Raw genomic sequence first — 6,578 nt, 5'->3', positions numbered from 1 at the left:
TAATGAGACTCAGCTTCTGAAATGCTGCACTGTGGTACCCCATCAAAACACACACCCTGGAGGCAGACAGTACTGACCCTCCTGGGCACACCACTGACCCTCCAGAGATACTCGCTCTTCCTAAAAAAATCAGCCAGAAAACAAGCATTTGCTTCACTCATGCACATTAGGATCTTATGCAACAGCCCTTGGGGCAACCTCTTGGTGGGGGAAGGGATGGTGGGAAGCTTTTCTGCAGTTTCAAATGTGACCTGGGGCCCTGAATGTGAACTGGAGTGAGAGGAGTCAGTGCTTCAAAACTCACACTGGCTCTTCCAATACAGCCTTTAAGCCAGAAAATCCTCCACTTTCAGAGTCACCGTAACTGCACAACGGGGGGAAGGGAAATAAAACCAAAATTGTCCTTTGCTAACCATGATAAATGGTTATAAAATGCTATCTAGAGAGCATAGATGCTCCTGCCTTGGTTTACCAAAGCACACCATGACATTAAACTGTCAGGATGCAACGGTGTCAGAGCCCCAGACACTTTCTCTTCACCTGAATTCCAAGAGAGAATTGATGTGCTTTTGTGAAGTGGGAGTTACTCCATCAAGGAACCCAACAGAGACTGGCAGCAAAGCTAAAAAGCAAAATAGTTAAAAGGCAAAGAAAAGCAGAGATGCCCACATGCGGCAATCAGATCCTTTGAGTTCCACAGTACAGGGAAGGTATCAGAAGAGAATAGAAGGGTCTTAAAGCTGCACTGATGCTGCTGAAGCAAAATTTACATATATATATGTAAATTTTAGTAGCAATAGTGGCATTTGCATTCAAAGGCAAAGTCGACAGAGATCTGGACATTCTTTAACTCCCTTCCCTATGTGCTATAACAGCGTAAAGGAAAAGGCCAAGTCTGCTTATCCTACAAACAATATCCAAAATGCCAATCATGGCATCAGCCTCAAAACAAATACCCTGTATACTGCAAAAAGAGAGAAAATCAGCTGAGGCACAGCTCAGAGGCCTGAAGTAACAGTGATTCCTCAAGGGCACCAGGACTCTGCTGAGGCTGGGTTAGGCACGAAGCTTTGCTCCAGGGCAATCTGACAATGTTAGCACCAGCGATTTCCCTGGCTCAACTTGCCCAAGACCAAAAAAATTTAGATAAGCAGCAGCAGCCTGTGTGTCTCAGCAGCTTTATCCATGTGATAGAAACTGAGAATACGCTCGATGTGCTCAGAGAGTTCTTCAGCTGGATGCTAACAGCAATACATGAAGTCACCATGATTGCAGCCCCCTCCCATCATGAATAAGCCACAGTAACAATATAGTGAAAGAGAGGAAGAAACTGAATACATCTGCTGGATATCACACAAAACAAAATTAAGATGGAAGTTGGTCCAGAGGTAAAAGGCTTCCCATGCAGACATCTGCATGACTGTCACTCATATAATTTTCTGCCCTGTGGCCAAGTGAGACATGCACAGAGACAAAAAAGACAATCTCGTTGACCAGGCTGAGAGGAACATAGGATAGAGGTGCACTCTGTAAAGATGACTAGAAGTCTTAACATATACACACATGCACACACACGGATTTGATGAAGGATATTACTATGACAGGTATATTGAACACCTGGACGTAGGGACCAACAGGCTGCAGAACAGGAATGGATGAAAATTGCATGCACAAGGGAGTGAGACATGCATGCACTGAGAAACAACAGATTCCATATAAAATCCACAGATTCCATTGGACTCAAGTTCTAGGCAGAGAGAGGAGCAAATTGTGGTACATGGGACCAGCCATGAGCAGAAGAGCGAGAGTCACGTCCTGAAAGAGGCTTGGAGGTCAGAGCCTGCAAACTGAACAATCAGGATGCCAACTATTCCTATGCTTATGCATTGTGTAAGATACAAAGCTACACATGAAACACATAAATTATTGCCTTGCAGAGCAATTACTCAGAAAATGCACAAGAGGCAAAGCTGACTTGGTTATGAGGAATGTGCAGGATCTGGTTCCAAATGCTGCAAAGATAATTCTGCTATTCCCCAGATACACCAAACCACAGGAGCAGGAACAGTACCTTCCCACATATCATACAACTGCATTTTCTTTAAGTGAGACTAAATGTAAAGGGAAAGGAAACCAGCTATTTAAAAAAATAAGCTTCAAAGATATAAGTCAACAGTTAAAGTGTTTGCAAGAGGCAAAAACACTGTAATAAAGGCTAAACTAATTAATGTATTAAACCCTTTTTTTATTCAATCATTCTAACAAAATAATGAATTCCTTGACAATTTAAAGACATGTCTATCTAGGAAATACATTAAAAAAATCAAACCAGGCCCACCGAGTCATATTTGATGTAAGATTACAGTGAGCACACAGTAGCCCAGGAAAGGCTTTTGAGGAACAACTTGTTAAACTGGCATAAAACCAAGTTACTCTTTTCTCAGTAGTAGGAGGTCTGCCAAATTCATAGGATCAATAATTAGCGTGTAAATGCAGTGACTGAAGAAGAGACCACAACAAAAAAGTGAAAAGTGCATCTATCTTTCACAGTGTTGCATCATCTACAACAGTGTGTACTTGCAGCCCAGAAAGCCAGTTGTGTCCAGGGCTGCATCAAAAGCAGTGTGGGCAGCAGGGCAAGGAGAGGATTCTGCTCCTCTGATCTGCTCTGGTGACACTCCACACTGCATCCAGCTCCGGGGTCCTCAGCAGAAGCACATGGACCTGTTGGAGTGAATCCAGAGGAGTGACACAAATGATCAGAGGGCTGGAGCACCTCTCTGATGAAAATAGGCTGAGAAAGCTGGGCCTGCTTCACTTGAAGAAGAGGGGGCTCCAGGGAGACCTTATTGAGACCTTCCAATACCTGAGGGGGCTTACAAAAAGGAGGTAGAGGAACTTTTTATATGCACAGATAGTGATAGGACAAAGGGTAATGGCTTTAAATGGAAAGAGGGCAGGTTTAGATTAGATGTTAGGAACAAATTTTTTACTGTGAGTGTGGTTACAGACTGGAACAGATTGACCAGAGAAGTTAGAGATACCCCATCCCTGGAAACGTTCAAGACCAGGTTGGATGGGGACTCAGAGCAACATGGTCTAATGAGTGACATCCCTGCCCTTGACAGGAGGGTTGGAACTAGATGATCTTTGAGGTTCCTTCTGAATATATATTACCTCTTTAGGATTTACAGGAGTGACTCTAGAGGAGTTATCTCACGCTGAATTTCAGTAAAACATTGTAACACAAATTTAGGAAAATAACACTGGCTAATTACCAGCACCAGATGGTCTTTACCCACAAATAAAACAGAGTTCAAGTATGACACAGCTGAAATGTTAACTGTAGTAACCCGTTACAGAAGATAACACAATTATTTTCTAAAGTCATGACTCATGAACCTATTGGAGAGTTTCTGAGGAATTTTATAAGCATGTGCATAAGTAGACACAAACAATAAACATCGAATTTCTTAATTAAATTGCTGTGAGAGAGAGAAAAAAAAGAAATTAAAAATGTGTTCATACGGATAAACAAGTTTAAAAGACAAGAAAGAAAAGGAAAGAATGTAGTCGCATTGCAGGCAGGTCCCAGTGAAGCACTTTGAGCCCATGCTGTTCAACATACACCTGATCTCAAGTGATCTCAAAGAACTGATAAGAGAGGTTACTGACACTGAATTATTGAAGACTTTAAAGAAGCAAACTGCAGAGAGCTTCAGAAGGACCTCATGATACTGGTGACCTCATGACTGGTGAAAAAATGGCATATTAAATTCAGTGCTAAGTACACAGCAACCGAGAAAATCAGGAAAAGTTTCATACTGCATTCACAGACACTGAATCTGAACTACCACTGGACATGCAAGATCACTGCAGTAATAACTATGAAAATGTTGACTTGGTGATTAAAAGTGAAGAAAAACAAAACCAACCAAACAAACCAAAACAAAAAAACCCAAACAAACAAACAAACAAACAAACACAAAAACACCAGAAAAAAATCCCCCAAACCAAACAAGTATCAGAAGTCATCAAGGTACAGAGAAAAAAATTACTGTCCCACCTCCTGGTAGGATGTGAGTGCAAGGTATGTTTCTGATTTCCTCTTACCTGAGAAGATAGAACAGAGTAAGAAAAGGTTTAAGAAGGGCAACAAAAAATGACCAAAGTTCAGCAATGGCTTTCAAACAGTGTTACTCTTTGACCAGAGGCGAGGACAATCAAGATGATCTGTGAAACCATAAGTAGCATGGCAAAGGTAAACATGTAGCGTTGTTCCTTGAGCAAAGAAATCCCTGCCAAGGGGACAATTCAGTTACACTGTGAAAACTACTCCCATGGGATGGAGTGAATGCCATGAATTTATAGGAATACAAAAGCAATTAAGAAAATTAGTGGAAGTAAATCTCATTAAACCTCACTACCTCAGTAAATCTCAGTCACATGGTGTGATTCCTGGGGCTGTCCTGTGCAGTGCCAGGGGCTGGACTTTGATGATCCTAGTGGATCCCTTCCCAGTCAGGATTTTCTGTGATTCTATGATGACTATGGAACACAGGGAAGTGGCAAGCTAACTGAGAAAGCGTACTGGGGAATTACAATCAGGTTCTTGTTCCATGCTTCAGTCCTTCCTCAAGCATTCACTGTTGACTACCGTCATAGGGACACAGGAAACAAAACTAATTAGAACTTCAAACTGGCCAAAGGCAGCCTGTCTCACAGCCCACACTTTTTGCTGAAAAAATCCAACTTTGATTCAGAGATTAGAATCTCTGAATGGGATGGCAAGCAAAAGCGCATGCTTAAACACGAGTTGAAACTTGAACAAAGCTTTCCAAGTCCAATGACATCATGCTGAAGAAGCCAGCCCTGATCACTCTGCCAATTCTGCTAATGGCATGGATGAGGTCATTTCTCTCCAAAAAACAGGCAGTCACTTCACACTCAACAATGCTGGAGAAGCAGTGGGTCACCCTTCAACACAGCATACAGACACACTTCCAGCAGCAAACACTCCTACACACAGATTGAGACTTCCTGTGCTCAGGAATGCCTTTTGGAGCATCCCTTGAGAACATCAGGTCCTCTTAAAGCATACTTATTTGGAACAGCTATGCCTTCTGAGGTTACATGGATGAATATTATTTATGGCCTTTTCCTCTATACATAATGTAGGTGAAGCATGCTGGCACAGATGGAAACACCAAAAGGGTGGACTTTTTTTACTGACTGCTCAAATAATGCTAAAGGGCCTTATTAAAGAGTAGGAGAGCTCAAATAACCTAAAAGTAAGAGTATAGACAAGCTAAGAACAGCTGCTCTAAACAGGATTGCTCACATTCTGCAAGGAACCTTCACGAAGTTATTTTGTAAGCTTAAGGACATCTCACCAGCACACAGATTTATTTGTAAGACAGTGCCTAGTAGATGGACCTGGGATCCCAGTGCTGTCATCATCAGCATACCTAATTATGCAGTTTAGTAGTACAGTTTATGCACTAATTATTTTTTCCTAGAACTAAGTGTTTTTAGAATTTACTGCGCCACAGCCACAGGTGCATTGGCAGAAAAAAATAATTTGTTCTTAGCATTACCAATGGTTTATCACTGGTTGAGCAAGTATTTCTGTACTTGCTACATTCCTCTTTATAATGATCTGAGAGGATTTGTTATAAGCAACTTAGAAATTCTTTGGAAAAAATTTACAGCAGAGTATTGCAATCCTGTGTATTCTATTCATAAGCCCCGAACACCCACAATGTAGTTGTACAGCAAAAAACTATTTATGCTGAGCTTTCACAATAATTTTCATTATTCCCAACAACAGCAGCATTCAAAGAGAAAAAATTAGCCAATTTAAAAAGAAAAAAAAGAAAGAGAAAAAAACCTGCTCAGCTTCAAGCTGTTCTCCCTGCCTTTAAGTACTGCTAACACCACCTACAGATCATCTCCTCATTCCAGGGTGGGGAATGTGGGTATTTTCTTCTGATCCTTCCTAGAAGACCTGTGGTGAAACAGGAATGGAATGGAATGGAATGGAATGGAATGGAATGGAATGGAATGGAATGGAATGGAATGGAATGGAATGACAGACACATTTGTCTGCATGGAATAACAGACATATTCGGTCTACAGACTGCCACATTTTCTCCACTTGTAGGGAACCAGAATAAATAAAAATCCTCTTCTGAAGGATTCCATTTCATGTTCACACACTGGCCTATCATTATCTTAACAATACTTTAACAGGAAGACCTTCATTAAGTAAAAACCCCAAATATCAACAGAGTAATTCTCTCATATTTCCTTCTACCACCTAGCCAAGGCAAAAATGTAAGGAAAATCAGGATAACATCTCAGCAAAGACCAATAAAAAATGAGAACACATCATCGTGGTGGAAAAAATTGAACCATTTAAAAGGTAACTGTATAATATGTTTTTGGAGCTACTTTTTTTCAAAAACATAACTGAATTCCTACCTATGTCAGAATTGTCTGTTCTTTCATTGCTAAACACCATGAGAAGAAAAATATTTTTTTCAGTTCACAATGGCACATTAAAAGCATCGGCAGAC

This window comes from Camarhynchus parvulus, chromosome 3 (genome assembly GCF_901933205.1).
Source record: "Camarhynchus parvulus chromosome 3, STF_HiC, whole genome shotgun sequence".
In the NCBI taxonomy this organism is placed as follows: Eukaryota; Metazoa; Chordata; class Aves; order Passeriformes; family Thraupidae; genus Camarhynchus; species Camarhynchus parvulus.
Note: the sequence above shows the minus strand (reverse complement) of the source record.